This window comes from Zonotrichia albicollis, chromosome 1 (genome assembly GCF_047830755.1).
Source record: "Zonotrichia albicollis isolate bZonAlb1 chromosome 1, bZonAlb1.hap1, whole genome shotgun sequence".
NCBI classification, from domain to species: domain Eukaryota; kingdom Metazoa; phylum Chordata; class Aves; order Passeriformes; family Passerellidae; genus Zonotrichia; species Zonotrichia albicollis.
In genome coordinates, this window is record NC_133819.1 from 11,967,899 (window position 1) to 11,978,875 (window position 10,977).

The following is a 10,977-nucleotide window of genomic DNA, read 5'->3' on the forward strand; positions in this document are numbered from 1 at the left end:
TGGACTGAGTATACATCACCGCAAACATTTTGAACCATAGCCACCTATTCTCTTCATTTAAACCAGCTACTTTTACAGAAATATGAAAGATTATGCTGTTGGAAAATACCTGACTCTGCACAAAAGAAAAACAAAGGAAAAAAAAGAACTGAGGAAATGGTTAAAGGGGCTAATAAAGAGTAATGAGGAGAAGAAATTAAATATTTGGAGAGATGAACACTATGAAGTGGGGATGCCAAGTGACATTAATTTGAAATTATGACTTTCTAATTGCTGTTCTCCTGCAGTTGAACTGTTTTTCTAAGATATATATTTGCTATTTTAGTGTATGAGCATGTCTTACAGAGTCCCCTTGTAGATCTCTGTTGAGTCAGTTACAATTTGCTTGCCTTGAAACTCAATAGCTCTTTTTTTGCTGCTGCAATGGCCTTTGTGAGCAGTGCAGACATTAAATGTGGAAGGAGCACAAAGCCAGAGGAAAGGAAAGTGTTAAAGACTAAATGGTCCTGTGAAACTTTTTCGGCTCTTAATCCAGCTCTCACATCAAGAGGCACTCAGGACCCAACTGCAGGAATTTCTACAAATGCCAGTCAAAAAATACTTGTTCTCTTTTGAAAAAAGTGATGCTGAAGTGCCATCATGGGGATCTTGCTTTTACATAGAGACATCATAAGAGGATAAACAAAGTTAAGTCTGTATGAAGGGCTTTCATCTTGCAGCAAGACTCGGAATCTTTGATAGTGGATATTTATATGCCTAAGATACAAGCATCTGAAGTATGAGCACCTCAGCAACAAAGGTAAGTTTTGTGACAAAGAATGAAAAGTATTGTGTGGGAGGAGAGGCTGAACAGGGACACAGCCATTTTCTTACTCTCTGGAAGCACACAGAATGGTGAAAAAGAAGCAGGGTGTAACAGATTTTTTGAATGTCCAGTAAATCTGCTCCATATATAAACAGCTAGACGTGATACTGAAACAAGCAGTATGCTTTGTAGTTTGGAAATTGAATCCATCAAATGCCTCTAGCTGGGTGACATCTTGGAATTAAAACTGTCCCTCCAAATAGGCCAGTAAAGACTACTGGATTTCTGGGACCTTCAATGCGCTGGTGAGAGATGTATAAGCTTGAATATAATCCTTTATCCTTTCTTAAAAATAAAGTGTAATGTGCAAGGTAGCCCATGCACAAAATAGTCATTCCACTTTAATTTTAGAGAGAATGAATTACTAGAGTACTATAAAATAAAAAACAGGTTATAAAACATGCAGGAGAAGAACAAGTTGTACTGCCAGCTCCAGCTCAGATACATATGCACAGTGCTGACAAAATGAGCTGTCTTTCCCAGCCCCAGTGACAGTAAATAAAGAGCAATGGCTAACAAAAACAATGTGATAAAGGCTGGGTTGTGTGAGCTTCTCTTTCACAGGAAACCCATAGTACAATGTATTCATTAGTCATATTATTGCTAACTGAGGGTCATGTATAGCTCCCTCTCCACCCAGCTCAAAGCACAGTATGTACTGTATGTTTCCTCTGATGCACTGGTAGTGATCAAATCTAAGCTGGCTCTAATGTAAGCCAAAAGGGAAAATAAAACCAGCAGTTCTTAGAAGGGGAGGGAAAAGAAAGCAAAGGAACAGTAAGGACACATTAATTTAAAGTGATGTGAAAGGCTGAGGGTATGTACAGCATCAGAGATGAAAAAAAATATGGGAAGTGGCATTCCATGACTAGTATAAAAAAAAAATCTATAGCAATTGGCAGTGTTTTACATTTGTGCATTATGGTTCTTGGCTCAGCTACTGGCAGTGGTGGTGTTTATTAGAATGCTGCCTGTACTACCAAGGACCAAGAAGAGCTGCCAGCCTACAGCTGGTGGTGTGCTTTATGTCCAGAGTAAAGGTAGAAGGACTGATACAGACAACAGACCAACAATTTTTTCATTGGGACAAAAGGACTCCTGATGGTTTTAATCCAGAAAGGAAGATGGTTGATCAGCCTGGAGTGCATTCCAGTCTTTTGAGTGTCTGAAGTCATTACTTAAAGGCCTTGGAGGGTGTGAGGGCATTCAACTACTCAGAGCTTGCTCATCAACTCCAGCAAGAGGAGTCAGAAGGCTCCATTATGAGTCTAGTAACAGCAAATCCTAAAATACTCCCTGATTTCCCAATTTACTCTTTCAGGTTTGAGAGCTCAGGAGGCACTGGTGAGGCAGAGTCAGATGTTCAATCAAGTCACTTCAAGGTAACAAGCTACCACACATCAAGGCCGTGGTAAAGGTTCTTGTGAGAGCTCTGAGCCAGGGGCAGATGCCTGATGAATTGAGACAATTTAGTCCAGAGTGGAAAGGAGCTGTGTGCAGCCATGGACACTGCTTTGGAGCCAACATTATCTTCCTTGTCAGTGCTGCTCCTGCACCTGAATGTTGTCACGCACAGGAGCAGAAACCTTTCCTGCTGTGTCCTTGTACCTCATTTCACCTCCAGGACTGTGTATAAGCCACATGTCTGTGTGAAGAGAGATTGTCAAAGGGGCCTAAAGAGGTAAAAATATCTGAAGTCTACTGAAATTCAGTGCAAATTGAATGTTTAACAGATTAGGACCCCAATTAAATTATCAAGGATTCAGAAAAACCCCAAAGATATTACTGGTGTAAATTCATGTAATTGCATAGTACCAAGTCCCAGTTTAACTTCACCCATAATCTCATTTTGTTCTGTAAAACACATAGTTTACCTAAGATTTTAAAAGCAATTCATTTCTCTTGACAGATAAGACATTACATTATTTTCTTACATTTGGATTGTCATCAGTCATCAAGTCAGAGATAACCCAAAGTCATTATACCAAGTACTTATAATTTTCCCCCTCAGAAAAAAACCACTGAATCCTCACCCCAGTTGACTTTTGTCTAGGTACAGGAATATAAAACCCAACAGAGAGAAGCTCAACATTTGCACTGACAGCTGCACAGGGCTCAGTTTTACCATAAATGAATATGACTTTCCCAGAAAAATGAATGTGGAGATTCAGTGTGTGCTCACTAGGTTATTGAAGGGAGGCTCACTGGGAAGTCTTGTGATGATTTACACTGAATTTCTGCAGGGCCCCCCCTTGGAACAAGGATTAGCACTGGAGACACACTCCATTATTAATTAAGGCCACGATGCTTCTGCGACACTTCTCATCCAGTAAACTTTTTATGCAAAATATGAATATTCCTGAAAGTGTATTTTGGGCTTACTGATTTGCCTGGTGACATGGCTCCAAGCTGCATGTGAGGTTTTCTAGTTTGCTCTGGGGACTGGCTAAGTCAGTGCTGAGACACAGATTTTGATGGAGACTTACAATATCCATCAAACACTTTATTGGCCAAAGGAGAGCCAAGGATTAAAACCTTAATCCTTGAAGCAAATTTTATTCCCTAACTTTTATTTTATTTCCACAAAACAAAGTCCCTATAAACCCAGCCAGTGGGATTTACTGGATGCATTTTTCCAGCTTGAAAGCAAATCTTTAACTCTCTATCCTTCATTTTATGAGACACTGTGAGCTCATCAGAATGCTCCAGTGCAGGCTTGAGCCTCAGCTCCTTTTGTACTTGACTTGCCTTGATCAAAAGACCTCAAGAGCATGGACAGCACATCAGGTGTGGTGGGCCTGAGAGTGGCAAAGAGCAGGAGTGAAAATAGAATTAGATCAGAAATAGGAGTTTCCTTTATTTGCTTATCAATATCCTGTTCAAGCTACAGTGAAGCACTGAGGAACTGCTTTTGGACATTAACTGTTGTCCACTGGTCTGCTCATCAGTTCTTTCACATTATGTAGCTTTGTACACTGAATAAAATGTACAAACCAGCAGCCCTCTGAGGACATGAGATGAAGGCACTTCCTCCTACATTTGAGGTAGCTTGGGAGGGCAACAGAGCAGCTGAGGAGCAGGAAATGCTGAAGTAGTAAACGGCACATGCCTATTGCCAGGGCTGCTCAGGAAACTCCCTATTTAATTACCTGATTTTTGGAGGTGACCATTTTGCTGGAACAGCACAGGAGAGCAGAGGTAGCAGTACTTGAACCCCCTTTCTGAATGAATTTGTATACTAACAGGACAATATTTATATTTTCAGCTAGCACAATGAAACTAAAGATGTGTAATCTAAAAGTGGCAACTATTTTTTAGAAAATGAAAAGCAGTGTCAGGAGAGACAGTAAAGTTAAACAAGGCAAAACATAGAAAAAACAAATGTACTATACCAACATGTAATTATCTTCCCAAAGAGTAAGGGGAATATAAGGTGATGCTTGAGTTAATTCACATAGAGATGCATCACAATATTTGGAAGCATTTCAATGGTACTTCATTCTTTAGACATGCAATGAGATGTCATTGGTTGAAAAGATAAATCCCAGTCTATTAGAAGAATCAATGGAGCTTTTACTCACCATGACTACTTGTAGCAGAAAAGCTTCCAAAATTAAATATTTAAGAGTAAAACAGATACTGAGAAAGTAATGTCATAAAAAAATTGCATAAGAAAACAAAAAAAGAAAAAAAAGAAGAAGGAAACGAAAAAAACCTAAATAGAAGCAATGTGATATTTTTTTCTAGTTCTTACCAAGTCTTCTAAAAAGAAATTTTGAAAAAAATGAAAATGTGTATTTTTGTATGGATGTGTAGAGAGGAATCAGTGAGAAAAAAGGAGAGAAATCAAGTAGGTTCCAAGGAAATTCTGCCTCCTCTACATGTGTATTTATAGGAAATACAAGTACAGCACAGGAGAATCTGAGTGTGTTGCAGTTAACTGAGGTTTTCTGAGTAGGACTGGCTGCAAAGGCATGTCCCACTCCAGCCAGCACAAACTGTACTGTAAACTGGAAATGACAGGAGAGCACTTTCACCCCGTCTATAGCACATTATGGGAACAACACCAAAGCCCGGGGTTGCCTTGACCTAAAGAAAAGCCAAATACTTTGGCAGAACATACTGTAGGTTCTTCCAAATATGGAAGTTTTTTCTGATCTCTGGGCATATTTCAGCAGAACTATTTTTAAACATAATGTTCACGCTTTTCAAGTACTTTTTCTTTGATTGGGGAGCAGAAAAAATGGAGTGTAGTAATTCCCATCAGGTTTTTTTTTCCATTTTCTAAACAGGATGTTCCTGGTTTCAGGAATATCAAATAATACTACTGCATGTGTACAGCTTAGAGATAACAGCCATATTTCTTTACTCCCCACAGGTTTTGGTTTTTTCTGTTCTTTTTAAGGAGGAAAAAAAAGTTAGGATTATCTCCCCTCCTCCAACTCAGTAACAGAAGTTAGCATAATCTAGTCTGGCCAAAGCAGCAGAACTTTTAGAGAACTATTATCCCTCACTGTTTTCCAGTTCTCTGAGAACTCACACACAAGTTTCTGTAGGAAGACATTAATTCCAGCACCTGGAGCCCTACAGTGGCATTAGAGCATCGTTTTGTCATCTCTGTGTATATATAAAGATTTTAGGTGGCCCTGAAATTATTAATATATCTTCTGAGTGCTTCTGTGCAAAAGATGTAACCACAGCTACAGAAGATGAAACTGGGCACTAGGACTGAGTGACATTGGTTGATTATCACTGTGAGCACAGTTCCAAGGCTGCTGACAGTCCAGGACCAATTACATAAGCCATGCCAAGCACTTGCAATATAGGAGACTTGATTTATTCTGCCACACAAAAACATTCTACGTCTAGAAACACTTCAACTTTCAGAGACCATTGGTCACAAAGGTACCTGATGAAGAAAAGATGTTTTTTCTGTTTTTCTTCATAGGTAGGTCCTGGAAGTGGAAAAATAAGATCAGGTTTTCCTAATTTTATGATCATTCTCCAGAACTAGTGTGGACCAAGGAATAGTCCCAATGGCCAATCTGAATATGGTATCTCTGGTTCCAGCAGGTAAAAAAGTTCAGCTGTATGGACAATGGCTCTCTCCTACCACTTGGTTCAGGGCCAAAGAACATTCTCTGGTCACTTTTATTTACTAGAGCAGAAGCAGCTGTGATGGAGCACAGCCATTGTAGAAGTCTTGATTCCAGTTATTTTGCTGACCTGTGACGCAGATTGATTCAAATCTGCTTAATTTAATGTCCTTGATTTGCTTATTTAATGTAACATAAGAACATAAAAAGCCTTTTCTGGGTCAGTCCCAAATCTTTCCCTAACAATGAGAAAAAGCTTGCAGATGAGTTTAAGGACAGGACAGACGGAGCAGAACTTGCCAAGAATTCTCTCTTCAATTCCAGTCATTTCAAGTTCAGGGGTTGCTCAAGCCAGAAACACTTAGTGTTCAAACACTTAGTGTTCAATCACTCTAACACATATGGCTCTTGCGTCAGTGCGAAGCTGGGGAAGCCTTTGGGTGCCCCCAGCACCTTGCAGCATTGTCTGTGTCCTACCTTCCTTCCCTTTGTGTGAGAATAAGCCCCTTTGTCTGCTTTCAGTCTGCCAACTGCTGGTTTGATTTGATGTCATTGTGCTGCAAAAGCAAACACTGACTGATCGTTCTCTGTTTATCCTCTCCATGTAACTCGTGATTTTATAGATCACTTTCCTTTGGGGCACCTGAATTGATTTATTTTCCAGGAAAGAGTGTGTATTTGGTGATTCTTCCCTCAGATGCCATTTCATAGTTCTGTCACATGTGCGCTCCTTTTCTATTTCCAGCTCTTTTTTTTATCCTTCCTTTTTTTTTTTTTTTTTTCTTTTCCTTTTCTTTTTTATTCTTCCATACAGATAGAAGAGGTCTTTTAAGCTATTCAGGATGGCAGAGATCTCTTACTGAATGTGCATGGTGCCTCGAGCATGGTTGGGTAGGTGCTACTGTAATACAATATGAGGGGAGAGCTCGAGATCAAAGGTAAGATTTATGTAGCTATTTAAGTACCTTAGAAACCAGAAGGTGACAAACAAAATTTACAGGAGCATCTCTGCAGATTAGATGCCTAACTTCCCCTGATAGTCTTACCAGCACAGCAGAATCCTTTTCATGTTGCTAATCTTTTGGATAACAGCCCATAGGTCAGTGATTAAAAGCAATCAGGGATGCCATATGCACACAGAGAACAGCACTGCTCCTTCACAGGACCAATCAGCATCCAGGCATGACAAATCTAGAAATAGAGTGAGTCTGGCAAATAAAAATAATGTGAATTTTGATGATTCACAGGTAATATTCGTCCTGTGAATAAAAAAGAGGTAATAAAAATCACAAGGAAAGAAGATTCAGCAACACTGGATTAATAAGCTGTAAGAAATGAGCCTGGAAAATTAATGAAGTCATAAGAAATCTAGGAGAAAAGATAGAGATATTATATATTTCTTCCACAGGGTTGTTTTTCTCTCTAACACCTAATGTTCAGTTAAAGAGTAGAATTAAAAATCAATTTAAAATTTTTGAATTTCCCCTGATTTCAATGTAGAAAGAAGGCATTATGATGAATCAGATCAGTAAAGTTTTCAACAGTTTCAAACCTGTTTTAGTAGTGCTGCCTTTATTATGGGAAAATAAGGAAAGAAAATATGGCTTTTTCAAGACAAGGATACAGATGCAGACACTTGGGTTATAAACTGAAAAATTTATTCTCAAATTACTGAGTGCTCTTCTGGTGTCTTTAACCTCTGGACAACTAATTCACCACTTTGATATGGAACCTCTTTACAATGAAGCCAGAAAACACATCTACATCTAGTTTTTGGAAAGTGTAGAGTTTTATGTAAGCAATTAATCTGACCTCAACAGTTCTGGATTTTGATGCTTTTGAGACTGAGAGGGAAAAAATGGCTGAAATGAATTCCATCTGTATACCTGGGATACCTGTTTGTGTATTGAAAGAGTTTAGGAGCCAGGAGTGGCCCTTGGATGCTTCTACATAAAAAATTATATTCTTGTCCAGGTTTTGCAGTGTATAACCAAGTCTCAAAATGCAGCTTTATTTGGATTTGATGTATTTATTTCTCATGAAAAGATTTCTTAGTGTCATGTATTTTCTAGCATGTTGTGTACAGGCATACACAGAGCAGAGTAAGCTATTCTCAGCAAAACAGCTTACTCATCAAAAAATTGCTGCTTTATGCTTTTCAGAAAAATTATTTGTGTAAAAGCTTCACTTTTTCTCTCTCTTTTTTTTTTTTTTTTTTTTTTTAATCTGGGACTACTCTGGAATAAATGTACACTTGGAGTGAATATGGCTTGCAAAACCAGGCATTAGCTGACTGGTTTGTACAAACATGCGGTAGCCTGTGGATTCCTTGCAAGCTATTTCCTGTCTTAACTGTGTGTGTTGTGTTTGTACTGGGAATTTATTTTCATGCTGCTCAGTTGTATGAGTTCACCTGGACCACAGGGTTACATACATTTCCTAAATGGGAGTGCTGCATCTTCAGTCCACTGCTACACTGCGCCTACAGTTTGTCTGAACTCCCAGCAAATGCGCACCAATGGTTTGGTTCCTTTTCTTCCTATGAAAAGATTGTCCTAAAAAGAATTTTCTTGCCTGAAAAATGTCAGGCAAGAATATATATTTGAAATATATATAAGATTTATGTAGAATATCAGTTGCAGGTTTTACTGGGGAAAGGACCAGGCAAAGCAGAGAAAAGAGGAGAATTAAAACTGTAGTAGTGCTTCCATTAGCACTGTGAGGTTCATTCACCTCAGATCAGTAGGGGCTCCCTCTCCACATTACAGCTGCATTTGGCCTTGGCCAGAGAAAATGGTCCAGTGGGTTCAACAAGGTAACTGCATGAATTTGAATGCATACTTAAAACATTGGGTTAAATGATGGAAAATTCATCAGTGGTCTTCAAATCAGTAATTTCAATGTGTGATTTTTTTTTGAATCAATGTGAAATGAATGTTTTCCTATATACTGCTATAGAACAATGACTGTGGACTGTTGAACCATATGCCTTATTTCAGGCAGAACTGATGTACTTCCAAGAGAAGATTATATAATCCCCTGTAAGATCAGATGGTCTGTGAAAGTGCAGATGAATGCAGAGCACATACTGAAGAAAACTGGAAAGCAATAAGGTTTCTTGTTTAATGTTAGTGTTACTGTCTTTCGCTTATAATAAATGAGCATTAGAAAGGGTTTCACTCACAACAAACACTTCTGATATCATAATAGACTAAAAAATAGAGTTTTTACAGGCCCTTACTCATATAAATTATAACAGCAACTGGATACAATGTCAGTTGAATGGCTTATGCATTATATGAGTGTGTGAACCAAACACTTCTGTTGACATTATAAGAAGTCATTACACTTTCAATTGACTTATTTTGCCATTGCAAACACTATTATCTGCTTATTGGAAGGTTTTTTTTTTCTGTCTGTATTTTTGAGAAAGAAATGTTGTATTGCCTTAAGAAGTGTTGCTGTTAATAGGATTCTAAAATATTTTTTGTATATATAGACACATTTTTGATCCCTTTCAGTTAAAAAACGAACAGAATGATTATTGAAAGGCTGCTTCCAGTCAGTTGATAGATGCCAGTTTCTGTGTGATATAGTAGTCCCTTTTTTTGTGACATTTAGCATGTGCTATACTGTGGAGATTACAAACTCACTGTCTTTCCTTATCCTTCCGTACCCTAACAATTAATTTCCCTATACTCATTAGCTCACACATTTATCCCACTAGTTGTCTCAAAAATGTACAGCCCTTTAAACCAGTGTTAAAGTGCACAGAAAAGTGCACATATTTATGAAACAATGTTTAGCATTCCCTCATTTCATCAATTTATAAGGATTAAATATATGAACCATCAAATGCTTTGATTGATTGTTTGTTTGGGTTTTTTTTTACTTGGTTGCTTATCCTGATGTCAGACTTATTATGAGGAATCTTTGAAATTCTGTTTTTCTGCCATAATCCATAACCCAAAGTATGCACACACAGCTTTCTGCCACAAGCCTTTTTTTTGATGTTCACACCCCTAATTGCCCCAGAGATGAGAAGTGAGCCATGACACCTGAGCAGCCACATGCTCGTCCTTGTGGACCTGATGGCCACAGCCCAGGTTGTCACACTGGTGTTCAGGAGCGAGGAGAGCACAGGAACTGACTCAGGTAGGGCTGCACAAACTCACCTGAAACCAGGGGGAGTGCAATACTGTGTAAAGGTGCTCCAGAGACATTTCAAACCTACAGCACAAGCCCCAGGCCAGCCAGAGCCATCTCAGGGCCTTTCTGGGTTGCTGCGACCCCGAGAATGTTAAAAGTCTCTTTTCCCAGACTGGGCACTTGAAGAATGAGTCAGAGCTCTTCATTTCTCGCTCTCAAGGTTGTTTATTGTTCCTTATCTATAAAACATTTTCTCCTGCCCTGCCGAGGTCCGTCCCAGGACAGTTCCAGGCACTCTGCCTGCCCCCAGGGCAGTGTTATGTCTTTATACTAAAAACTACATGTACAATGTTTACAGTTACTTTCCAATACCTATCACCTGTGTTAGACAGTGAGCTTCTACTCTAAACCAATCCAAAAGTGCCAACATCACAGCAGAAGATGGAGGCCAAGAAGAAGAAGGAGAAAGGCTGGACACATCCAATTCTCTCCATCTTGCCTCCTGAGCCCCCCCTACCAAAACCCCTAAAATCTACTTTTCCACCCTGTGATAACTTCACTAATATTCTACTTAAACTGTTGTGGCTTGCTGATCTTCATATATGTCGTGGGGTGACAGCCTTCAGCCTTTATCCCAATATCGTGTGTTGTGTCTGGCAGCTCTGCCTTCCCCACCCCCCCCCACCCCCGGCCGTCTTGCTGTGGCGGGATGGGGAAGAGGGGGGGGGGGGTGTGTGCCCAGGCACTTTTGGCTTTTGGCTTTTGCTGCTTGGTTTGGCTAGCCGCTTTCTTGCTTGCTTGCTTGCTTGCTTGCTTCCTTGCTTTCTGCTTTTTTGCGCTGTTTTTTTTTTTTTTCCTTTTCTTTTG

At 39.3% G+C, this 10,977-nt stretch overlaps 1 long non-coding RNA gene across 1 annotated transcript; it reads left to right on the forward strand.

The window, feature by feature from the left end:
* Positions 1-418: 418 nt before the first annotated feature.
* Positions 419-10,808, forward strand: LOC141731367 (uncharacterized). Its single transcript, XR_012583420.1, has 4 exons — positions 419-799; positions 2,187-2,546; positions 6,776-6,899; positions 8,961-10,808. It is a non-coding gene; the product is annotated as an uncharacterized LOC141731367 (long non-coding RNA).
* Positions 10,809-10,977: the final 169 nt, after the last annotated feature.